Below are 12900 nucleotides of genomic sequence, written 5' to 3' on the forward strand. Positions count from 1 at the left end.
GACTACAGAGGGCTGAAAACAGCCAGCACCATCATGGGCACTGGTCTTCACTCAATAAGGAGATCTTTAAGAGGTGATGTCTTAAGAAAGCAGCTTCTACCATCAAGGATCCTCACCATCCAGGACATGCACTTTTCCCACTGCTACCATCAGGAAGGAGAAACAGAAGCCTGAAGACCTACACCCAATGTTACAAAAGCAGCTTCTTCCCATCCACCATCAGATTTCTGAATGGAAAATGAACCACAGGTACAATCTCACTTTTCTACCCCCCCTTCTTTTGCACTTTTACAGAAATGCAATTTATAGTACATTTTGTAATTGTAATGCTCAACACTGCTGCCGCAAAACACCAAATTTTGTGATGCATATTCATGACAATCGATTCTGATTCTGTGCAGATGAGGGATAGATCTGGGGGAAACTGAACAGAATGTGGTGTTAATAAAATTCAATCAGTACTCATGCCCCTTTCAGCAGTAAAAGCCCAGAGAAATTCAACTGCTCCCAGTAAATGATCAAAATCTCAAAGCAATACACAGATTTTTAACTATCCAATATCTTGAGGATAAAACATGTGTAACTGTTTAATTTTAATATGTGCTCAATATGGTTGCATTTGAGAGCAGCATAGTCAAACTATGCAATCAACAACACGCAAAGCAATCTCCATGAACTGTAATGCTACAGATGGGTGCTGATGTTAAAATCCTGCTCATCAGAAGGATAAAGAATTATTGTATTTTTTCATTTTCATTATTTCTGATTTTCTGGCTGCATGAAATAAATCTGATTACAAGGAAATCAACTGAAAGAAAAGTTAAAACATCATTGATGTACATACTGTATATGTTCTTTCACAGATGAGCAGCATTATAGCTTAATATATCTTATAATTAGCAAAAGAAATATGCTTCCAATTTCCTAGACTTCATGTAACTTAGTGCATTGAAAAGTGTCATTAGCTAGTTTGGACAGGCCATTATACAATCCTGCTCACAACAAATCTTCCCCCTTCTCTTCATTCAATTAAACAAGATATAAAATCAATAAGCAGATTGAATTGTTTCTAAAATGTAGGATGACAGATTGGATTTGCATTTTTTTTCCAGTGAACAAGTCAGCACAAACATTATTGATATCTTAGAGTACAAGCATCTCTGTTCTGACAGCCTGCATGCTTGCCACATTTCAAAGCAGTTGGAAACATTTTGGATGAATCATTCATCACTGACTCACTTCTTCCAGAAACATCTACCCAGAAAGGTTGGTAATTTCCAAAGATGACCATCGTTCTTTTGTCATTTTTACCACCATAATTTATCGACCAAGGTGAGGATTCCTGTGTGCAATTTATATTCAAATGGGGTTCAAACTTGATTTAGTGCTTATGGTTTAAGTTGGTACAAGTTTCAAATGATTGAAGATAGCTTAGAGTTAAAAGCTAAGTTCCAAAATATTATCAGTTTTGGGACCATGTCCAGGAAAAAAAAATATTTAAATATGTAAAACAATCAATGTAACAACATTTTGTTCAAGCTCATATTTTTGATGCATTTTGCATGTTGAATTAATTTACTCTACTTCAGAGGGAAGGCATTTGGCCCATCAGAATCATGATGCCTCCCAGGGGAGAAATCCCATCAGTTGATATCTCACTGGCAGTCAAAGCTGTTTTTGTCAGTACAGCTAGACCAGTTAGGTTGAGAGAGGGCCGCCGCAGCTCTCCATCTAATGAGGCAAGCTCCTAGTGGGATACTCTGTGAGCCCAGAGAATTACATTGCCGATGGCTTTGGAGGAGTTTGTCAAAGTATCTTGAATCTTGGTACCACTCCAGTTCTTTGAGGTGCCTGCTGCAGGTGTCACTGTTCCTGATGGATCATGTTAATTTTCAGGTCTTGATCTTTAAACATTTTTTTTCTCTCAGGCAGCCAAAGCTAAGATGGCACTTCGTACCATAGAACACTACAGCATAGAAATAGGCCTTTCAGCTCATCTTGTCTTTACCAAACTGTAATTCTGCCTTGACTTGCACCCAGACCCTAGACCTCTCCCATCATGTGTCTGTCCACATTTCCAGTTATGTAGTACGAGGCCTCTGAGCTTGTTTACAGTCATCAATTGCCTATCATAGATTGATGACTGTGGTTGAAGTGACCTAGGTACTAAATGGGAGGTGATATAAGTGGAAGAATTTCCAATTCATCCTGAAAATTAGCAACACTCCAGCAGGACACTTGGTATTTTCACAAACTTTATTCATGCATGAGTTTATTGGATTTTTTGCAGCACTCATGGGATCCAGAAATGATCTGTTATTGCTGCTCCCTCTCAAAGTCTTCATGGAGTCTTCTTGATATCTTGCATTGAATCATACAACTCAGTTTGCCTACTGAGATTGCACTGACCATCAAAAACCCATTCACACTATTATTTTATTTTCCCCACATTCACAGTGAACCTTTCTGACACATAAAAGACAATTTACAGTGATCACTTAATCTATCTGTGGTGAAACCACCATTGTATATATATGCCATAGGCAAATGTCATAACCTCTCCTTGTTGACCATGCTCTCAGTGGCTGGCTTGTGACTCCTCCCCCACAAAGGCTATCATCCCCCAGTTTGAGTCCAGGTCAGTGTGAGTGACCAACTCAGTGATGCTGTCCATCTCTTGTAAATAAAAGCCTCCAGTCTCTACAACTTCATTCTTCATGATTCACTAACAATGTGCAAGCCTTTGGGATTTGAAAGGAAATTTAGAGGCTACTTATCCATTTTTTCTATTGACAGATTTTGTTTCAATGATCCCCTCACAACATACTTTACAAGCTGTTCCTGGTCCAGGTTTATACAAATTCTGGTGGGTTTTGAGTAAACAAGGAAGGATACCAGATAGCAAAGTTTTATCTTGTCCATATTGGAAGGAGATCATCACTCCAGACTAAATATTTGTCATCACCAGGAGAATGTGGAAATTCCAAATAGGCAGCACTTTGGCCACTAGAGGCATAAAGTGAGGTAGCAGCTCCACAATCTGTGACACTGTGCTGGACGTAAATCATCTTCTTCCTCCTCTTCATCTCCACCTCTGAAGCCTACCAGGTCACAATGGAGGTCACTCCCTATCATCCTTCGGCTTCTCGAGTCAGAGTCTGTAGCCTGCCTGCCGACCTGGCACTTGTCGCATCCACAGTGTAGGTCCCCTTTAAGCAGTAAAGCTGGCTGTAATTTGTGCATCTTAGCTGAATGTGATGTTAATTATTCATGATGTTGGTCCTCCTGTTGAAGTGCACAGCCAGTGAGCAGTATGATTAGAGCAGCATCAAGCAATCACACACATAAGTAAAGAGCGTGAAGTCAGCATGTTGCCACATAGCAAAAGGTGCTGCTTAATTAAGCAGAGCAATCTGCCTGTCCATTTCCAGAGACCCTCTCTGCTTCTTAAAATATGTTGGTGGACATTATGGTTTGCACCTTTTAAAATACTTACAGTCAAGAATCATCTCGTTCAGGAAAAAAAAACATTCTTTTCATTTTCTGATTGGTGTAGGGTGGGGTTGCAATGGGAAGATGGATGACTAGTACATTGACCTATGGAATGTTGGATCACAGGAAATAAGCCTTGCGACAAAACCTCCAGAGATACTCCCAACTATGTTCTAACTAACTGCACTAATTCTTCCATTTTCTCAGGGCAGATAATGCATGCAAGCAGTCATGCATGCACTGATGGCAACACATTTCCAGATAAAAGTCTGAATTGATTCCAAAACTTCAGAGAAAAAAAAAAGATTTTATTGAGGGAGTCATATTACAATATTCGTGATTAGCATAATATGAAGGTTAACTCCAAAACTGCATCATGGAAAAGGTGTGCAAGCATTTGGATCTCCTGGCCATTTTAGATAATTAACATAGCGATGACTGGTTTTATGAGCTATGAAGTGAGTGCAAACAAAAATATTCTCTTGTGTGAACAGGAGTGCAATTCGTTGCTAGCAAAATAATCCAGGTCTATTGTTTCTTCTGTTCACTTCACAATGACCAGTGTCAGCTCAGCGGTGCAGTACAACTGCAGTCTTAATTATGCCTCTGCAAAGAGCAGAATGCACTAGCCCTTGTTAAGATAGTGGATTATAATAAACTCTGAAGTCCTAATGATTTCTTAAGTAAAGTACAAAGTGATTGTTAACAGTTGCAATTACAAATTGATTTTGTCTTAACTTGCAAGTAATCACTTCTCTTTTAAATTGTTTCTTCTTAAGCTTCAATTATCATATTGTGGAATTGCACACAATTATCAGTGAAACTACTCCCCTTTCAAAAGTCAACATCACAGTGTTATTTTATTGAATATTTTATTTTAATTTTTCCAAGGCTCATATAGAACATACATCATATAAATAGTATTTTTAAATTACAGTCTCATATGATTCTCCATATATCACCACACCCTCCCTAAATGCTAACATTAAAAAAAATGTCCAAAAAACGGGGTGCTTGAGCTTGCAACATCATAGTGTTGGTTGAAGTTAACACTTACATTTTTTGAGAGGCTATATGTACCCACTTTTTCTATTTACATATTTTATTTTAATAATCCTCTCACAACATACTTTCCACGCAGTTCCTGATCTAGGTTTATTCAGGTCCTGGAGGGTTTTTCAGTTAACAAGGAAGGATACCAAAGGAGGATGGCAAAGTTCCACCTTGTCCATATTAAAAAGAAACATATTTTATTTGTTTAATATAACTTCAGAGCCAGAGAAAATAAAGCGATTCTATTGAGCTATTTATATTCCATTCAAAGCACCATCTGCTTTGCACAAATGAAGGCAATGGTGTATAACTTGCAAATACTCCCTAATTTTAACAACTTAAGATAGCACTGACCTAGACAGATGTTAAGTCTAGTTCCTAGGCTCTGCAGAACTATGTGGATAATTGCTAGGAAATCAAAGATTCCTGTTTTTAAGTAAGAAATATTACCCAAATATTGTCCAATGCAAGTGACCTTTTTTCCATTCTGTTTCGTTCATCTCTGAGGTATCAAATAAAGCCAACGTGAGAACAGCAGACTCTTCCACTGCTGAGGCAGGAGGTATGTGAAGAGATGAGTGAATGGGTTATTTATGAGGTGGTGTGACAAACCACATGATTGGCTGCTGCTGGCTGGACACGCCTCCCGAGATTGATGCTACACATAGCCCCTTGCATGCACGCCTTTCTCTTTGCTTCAATCAGTCATTAGGCCATTTCAGATAGTGTAAAGGCGGAGAAACTTCACCAAAATGCATAATCACCTACCTTTCTGAATGTGTAGAGGCGGTCTCCAAGCCACATGTTCCAACCCCTCTCTGAGAGGGATAATATCCGCAGTGCAGCGCTCTGCCAATCAATTTGAAAGTACAACCGTGCTAAGTGGCTGTTTAGGGGTGGGATGATGATGCTGTCAGCTCGTGACGCATCTCCCCACTCACCCCTCTCCCTCCAAGTCAGGGGTGGCAGGGCAGTGGGACCTCTCAGGGCAATCAGGGCAGCGGGGGCCGGCGAGGCAGCAGGAGCCATCAGGGGGGAGCCAGTGCGGGCTGGGACAGTCACACCAGGCCACTTAGGCCTTCAGGGCTGTTCTCTATGGCTCAAAATGTGACCGTCTTCCCCACCCATAAACCCCCACACAGCTGGAACTGTTCTGGGAACTTTAGAGAGGTTTCACCTGCCTGGAAGCTTATGGGAAGGGAAGACAGCCATTGCTCTGCTGCATATTTCCTATGGGTGGCGCTACAGCTCCAGAGGGCGCTGCAATGCACCTCTGGATATGAATGTGATGCTGGAGCAGCCTTTTAGGGCTGCTGTCAGAAAAGTAAGTTCCAATTTTTCCCTCCGCTCCGTAGTCAGTCTCAAGGTGGAGACCCGGCATGAAATGGCCTATTGAGGTTGATGGTTATTCCAGCCTTTAGTTAATAAAAGCCTGATAGTTTATTGACAATACATCAATTTTATTAACTTAAAATTTCAAAAAAACTATGGAACAGGACCCGAAACCTGAGAAGCTCAACATTGATCCCTGGTGGCCAGATACCCCAAACATGTTTGAACTGTAGCTACGCTGCTTCACCATGGAGGCTAACTGACTGAGACTACTCCTCTCAAGTGTTGGACTCCAAGTGTTCCCATTGACCGGTGATGCAAACTCATGCCAAGCAGCTACGGAGATCCTTAAGACCCAGTATCACAGGAAGGTTAATGGCATCTATGCCAGGCACCTCCTAGTCACCAGAAAACAATGACCTGGTGAGTCGAGCACCTGTGCAGAGCACCCTGTCACCACCCAGAACACAGAGGACCTCATCAGAGATGCATACTAGGCAAGTATCCGCTCCAGGTACATATGGCAACAACTACTGAAACAATAAGTACTCGATCTGCAAAAGGGAGTAGAACTTGCAGAGACTCTGCAGGTGGCCCTCCAGAACTCAGTGAAATACTTGGCCACTTGGTTGTCGTGGGTGCCACTATCCTGTGTTGGGGCATTGCCCCCTCCCCATGAGTGGCTGCTCCCCTACACCAAACTACTACTCCAGTGATCTGACCTCGGCTGCCATTGTAGGAGGTCTCTCCAAGTGATAATTTTGCAGCCAGGATCAGCACCTAAGGAAGCACTGCCTTATCAAGGATGCAATGTGCTCCAGGTGTAAGAAAAAGGGGCATTATACCAAAGTTTGCCAGTCCAAACCATCCGGGAAATCTAACAGTGCCGCATGCAGACAGCCTTGACTCCTGGCAGTGTGATCAGTGACATCTTCCTTTGCACACCACCGATGTCATGTGTGAATTATGTGGGCCACCATTTTGGACTGCGCACCAAACACCACCTTCCCAGGTATACGACTCAACGAGGGGGTCAAGGCCAGCATCTTGGGGCCCAAGCCAGCAATCTTAGGCACGTGAGCACCCATTAAACTTGGACAATGAATCAATAATGGCCTCCATCACCCTGAACCAGGAGGCACTGCACGAACCAGCCAGGTCCATGATGGATGTCCAGGTAAATGGGCACGTTATCAACTATTTATTTGATACCGGGACTGCAGAAAGCTGTATCCACCCCGATACTGCAAAGTGACTGTCCCTTAAAGTACATCCAAACAAACACAGGTTATCACTCGCATCCAAATCATATACAGCAGCCACCCATAATTCCTGTGTTGTGTAGTTTACAAACGCTTAAGACTGCTCGTGCCCCCTTGCTACTGGGGCTGGATTCCCAGTGCCAACTTCAGAAAATCACTTCCCATTTTGATGGACTCCTCCCCCCTCAGCATCTGCAACAAACAGTTCACAGACAGCCCCTTGTGGGCAACATGTGGCCGATCAACCCCCCCACCCCAACTGTTCACCAATCTCACCCCAATTGCAAGCCAGTGACCACCACGAGTAGACGGTACTACTCAGCTGACAGGGCATTAATTAAGGCAAAAGTTCAGTGCTTATTGGGTGAGGGCATCATTAAGCCCAGAAATAGCCCTTGGAGAGCTCAAGTGGTCATGGTAAAGAACAAGGAAAAAAATAGGTTTGCCATAGACTACAGCCAGACCATCTACTGGTGTATGCAGTTCGATGCTTACCCACTTCCCCGCATATTCAATATGGTCAACCAGATGACACAATTATGGATATTCTCCATGAATGACCTGAAGTCAGTGTATCACCTGCTCCCAATTCACCAGGGGACCGCCAGTAAATGGCATTCAAGGTGGATGTCCACCTCTATCAGTTCCTCTGGTTCTCTTTTGGCATCAGAAATGGGGTCCCTGTTTTCCAGTGGGAGATGGATCATATGGTGGACCACTACGATCCACAGGCCACCATCCCATATCTAAATAATGTTGCTATCTGAAGCCACAACTTGCAGGATCATGATGCAAACCTCCACAAATTCCTCCGGGCAGCAAAATGCAAGAACCTCACTTAAAACGAGGATAAGTGTGTGTTCCAGATAGCACGGCTACCCATATTTGGCTACGTGGTTGAGAATGGCATCATTGGGCCCAACCTGGATTGCATGCATCTGATGATGAAAATGCCCTTCCCACATACCCTCAAAGCTCTGAAGAGATACCTCAGGTTCTTCCCATATGTGCTCAATAAGTACCCAACTATGCAGACAAGATTTGCCCATTGGTTTCCGCAATCAGCAGAAGCCCAAACTGCATTCAACAATATCAAATACGACATTGCCAAGGTAACAATGCATACCATAGACAAATCCATACTGTTCCAAGTCGAGAGCAATGTATCTGATTTTGCCCTGGCTGTTGCACTTAATCAAGTCGGCAGACCCATCGCCTTCTTCTCACAAACCCTCCATGGCCCTTAAATTCACCCCTCCTCCATCAAGAAGGAAGCCCAGTGTGGGAACAGAAAAGTATTAAGTTGGTAGAGGATTGTTATGAAGCTGGGTATTTTATTTTGTTTCAAAAAATGAAGGAGAAATATGGAATTTCTTCAAATACCCTGTTTACTTATTATCAGGTCAGAGCCTTACAGTTAGGTAATTTTGGATGTATGTTATGATTGGCTAGGCGGTCTAAATTTAAAAGTTTACTTACTGAAGGGGGTAAGAAAGGATTTATATCTGAGATGCATGCCTTATTACAGCATAAAATGCTTAAGCCGGATATTTATAACTCTACATTCAAATAGGAAAAAGATTTGTTTATATCTATTTCTCAGGATGATCGGATGACTCTATGTGAGGATAATATGACTGAATTAGTGAATGTAAGATATAGATTGGTCCATTATAATTTTATACATCAGTTATATTTAACTTCCTGAGAAGTTAAGGAAATATGTTTATTTCTTCTGATTTATGTTTTAGGTGCCATAAATAAGTTGGTTCTTTTTACATTCTACTTGGTTATGTGAGACCTTTTTGGAATAGAATTAAGGAACATTTAGAAGTTTTATTTAAAAATCCTATGGTATTTTTACTGGATTGTATTAAAAAAAATAATTTGGAATTAAAATTAGATACATTTCAAATTGCCTTTATGAGATTGGCATTAGCTGTGGCAAGTTTGGAGCCCGTATATGAAATATATGGGTTTGAATTTGTAACAGTTTTTTTACCCACAGTTGGTGGGGTTGCACCACATCATGGCAATAGTTGATGATTATTATATGAGTTGATCTCTCCTTCTATCTTCTACTCTTCTTTTTTTCTTTTGGGGTACCTTAGAGGGGGGTTGGTAGGGGTGGAGGGGTTAGGGTTGGGGGTGGGGAATTAAAGGGGATAAACATAATGTATTTAATTGCATTTTGACTTTGATTGCATGATTTATTTTGTTCAATAAATATTTTTTTTTTTAAAAAGGAAGCCCAAGACATCATGGAAGCCGTATGCATTGGAGACACTATCTCACCAGAAAAAGGTTCATCCTCCTCACAGATCAGCGAGTGGTCACATTCATACTTAATAATATGCAAAGGGGAAAAATCAAGACTGATAAGATCCTCAGGTGAAGAATCGAGCTGTTAACTTACAACTACAACATTCTCTACTGGCCCAGTAAATTTTACAAGCCCCCAAATGCCACCCCAGAGTTACTAGGTTTTTCCATTTTATTAAATCATGGAATCTACCATACTCCATTGAGGAAGTCCGAACAATGACTAAAAACTCCCAGGTCTGCACCAAATGCAAACCCCAATTCTATCGGTCAGACATAGCACATCTGATCAAGGCTACCAACCCCTTCGAGGGTCTCAACATTGATTTCAAGGGACCCCTCCCCTCCTCCAACCAGAATGTCTACTTCCTTACAATCAGTGACTAATACTCCCATTTCACGTTCACAATACCATGCCCTGACATGACCATGGCCATAGTTATCAAGGCCCTCTGTAATATCTTCACACTCTTTGGGTACCATGGCTTCATCCACAGCAACCGGAGTACATCATTCATGAGTGTTGAGCTTTGGCAGTACCTGCTGGCTGGGGCATCGCCATGAGCAGGACCAACAGCCACAATCCTTGGGGTAACAGGCAAGAGGAAAGGGAGACCACCATAGTATGGAAGGCCATCCTCTGGCACTGAGGTCATAGGATGTCCCTGTCTCCCAATGGCAAGATGTCTTCGCAGATGCACTTCACTCCATCCGGTCACTTTTACATACAGTCACCAACAATACACCTCACAAATGGACCTAGGAAGTATGAATCAGGGACTATGCTGCCCACCTGGCTTATCTCCCCAGGACAGTCTTGCTCTAGAAGCATGTTAGACTTGCTGGTCAAGATGGTCCGCCTTTTCCACACAAACCACCAGTATGATTACATTTCCTTTCCTGATGGGCGTGAAGACACAGTCTTGATCCAGAACCTTACAAATCTCTCTTCCACTTCAACATTAAGGGTCTTGGAACCTGCAGCTGACCACTCCCTACCCCTGGCCACTGTTGTCGCCAACGATGTAGCAGCACCACCCTCCCCCACCACCCCACCTGTCCCCACCCCTCAACAAACTGTTAACAGGCCAAACTCACAAGCTGCTCAGGATGTTACAGCAGTGCCCCAACCATTACCATGTCGTTCGCTACAGCAGAGGAGACCCCCTGATAGACTTAAACTGTAAAATGTACATATGTATAGTGGTTTCACTTTCTCTTTTTTTCTTACCCCGCAGGATTCTTCTTAAAAAGGAGGGGTGAATGTGGTAAACCACTATTATGCCATGATTGGCTGCTTCCAGCTGGACCTACCTACCCATAGCCCCTTGCATGTCCCCCCCCCCCCTTTCTCTTTGCTTCAATCAGTCAATGAGGTTGATGGTTGTTCCAGTCTATAGTTAATAAAAGCCTGATAGATTGACAGCATCAGCCTTTTCTGATTATTGATGGTACATCAGGTGGCATCTTCTTTCCTCAACTTTGTAGGACTTCTGTGTTCTTCAGATTGGAAATCATCAGTTCTCCTTCATTTTAAGCAGTGTAAAATCAGGAATTACAAAGCTTGGACAGAAGTGGTGGAAGTGGGGACAATTGTTATGTTTAAAAGACATTAAAGTATGTACATAGACAGGAATATGGACTGACTGCAAGAAAATGCGACAAGCTTGGCTGACATGGATAAGTTAGGCAGAAGGCTCTGTTTCTGTACTGTAAAACTATGTGACAATGAAGCTGGACGTCTCCCTTCCACCTCTGCTCTGAAATCTCCTGGCTCTGAAATCTCAATTTGTATAGTTCACCCTCACTCCTCCCTGTCTGTCTGTGAATATTGATAGTTTTCCTACCTATTTCAGATAAAAGCTCCATTAGAGAATATTTAAATCATCCCAAATAGAGCACAACATGGAAAGTTGAAGGAAAATCAAAGTCTCTGGTGAACAATGAACCCGAAGAGACAACACTGCATGTGCTCAAGGGAAGAATTAGAGGAAGAGACTGTCTAAAATAAGATGATGGCTCACAAGCAATTGGTAACATCAGACAAGTGAAACGGCAACATAAAATTCACTTTGAGGTGATGAAAGTGCAGCCACAGGCACATTTTTTTGGCTTTGACTGCATTGTACAAAATGAAATCTGATCTCTTTTTTTGACAGTGTTGGAAACCTACTATTTCATTAATCTGGTAAATTACCATCTGCTGGAACCACACTGAACTGCAAAGGTAAAAATGCTGAATGCGACAGTGAAAGATTAATGCATTAATTTTGCCATGACACTTACTTGGTTGCAAATACATAAACATAGATTTTATCTTTGAAAGACAGTGTGGGCAAGACTCACTTCTCCTTTCTAAAAACTAATGTTGAGTATCTGTTGTGTGTTTTTTTAATGTTTTGTTTATGCATCTTTTGTTAAATTCCTACAAATTTCCTTCTTTTCTGTAACACTACTATGGTAAGCACAGCAACTTAGATTTTTTTGCTATTCTACTGTAATTTTGCTGTTGAGTACTTACTTTCAGATGTAAATAGACTTGTGTAACTGCCCAGAATTTTTAAAATAACCTCTTGTCTCCTGATGGTCTGCACATATAATACTCAAATGTTCTCTGATTATTGCCTTCAAAATTATAGTCACCTTGAATTAATCAAATCAGTGTGCACTGGTGGCATACCTTGTCTGTTTTATATTATGCTTTCCTGTCAAAGCTGTCATCTAAATTATTTCTATTTTGTGCAAGGTTTATGGCCTTTCTGTTGAACTCAGCTTCACTGGCTGCTATTTGCTTCCGCCCTGTGGAGCTTTCAGTACCCCTCAGGAAGCCACTTTCTGAAGATAGATAGGTGATTTTAAAATGAGCTATCTTAGATCTGGTCTTGAGCCAGACTGGGCCTCAGGAGGGAGTCTTAACACAGCATCTGAAGAACAAGGATTGCTATTTCTGCTATTGATGGCTCATTTGCTGTGATCTAACTCTCAACTTTGATCCCATAGGCATGTGGTTTATTTAGCAGCTCTGTATAGCCTTTGTATTGTTTTGTGCTTTGACTTGATGAGGTGAAAGGAGAACGAGGCAGGAAACGTCAATGAAATTCCTTAGCCTTGATTTCATTAAGCTATGACCTCAAATGCCATATAACAATTATCCAACAGAGAAAAATACATTGAAGAATTAGAATACTTCAAATGAACAAAAAAATCAAATGCTTTCAACATTTTAAATTCAAGTTTATTATCATTTGATTGTACATATAAAAATCGATGAAACAGTGTCTTTACAGACCATGATATTCACACAGAAACACATGAAACAAAGCACATAATAATCACATATATAAATCAAAGTAAATATAAATCTATATTTGGGATGAATTTCACAGTTACAGGATATTGATCATCCATCTTACACCCCATGGCAAGTAGATATTTCCCA

The 12900-nt window shown here is 41.4% G+C and overlaps 1 long non-coding RNA gene across 2 annotated transcripts; it reads left to right on the top strand.

Moving 5' to 3' along the window:
• The first annotated feature begins 1254 nt into the window (after positions 1 to 1254).
• LOC138756253 (uncharacterized) lies at positions 1255 to 11693 on the top strand. 2 transcript variants are annotated; one of them, XR_011352913.1, is made up of 5 exons: positions 1255 to 1332; positions 5053 to 5107; positions 9386 to 9530; positions 10700 to 11538; positions 11621 to 11688. It is a non-coding gene; the product is annotated as an uncharacterized lncRNA (long non-coding RNA). The 2 variants fall into 2 exon arrangements; XR_011352912.1 differs by having other exon boundaries at positions 10700 to 11693.
• The last annotated feature ends 1207 nt before the right edge of the window (positions 11694 to 12900 follow it).

This window comes from Narcine bancroftii, chromosome 3 (genome assembly GCF_036971445.1).
Source record: "Narcine bancroftii isolate sNarBan1 chromosome 3, sNarBan1.hap1, whole genome shotgun sequence".
NCBI classification, from domain to species: domain Eukaryota; kingdom Metazoa; phylum Chordata; class Chondrichthyes; order Torpediniformes; family Narcinidae; genus Narcine; species Narcine bancroftii.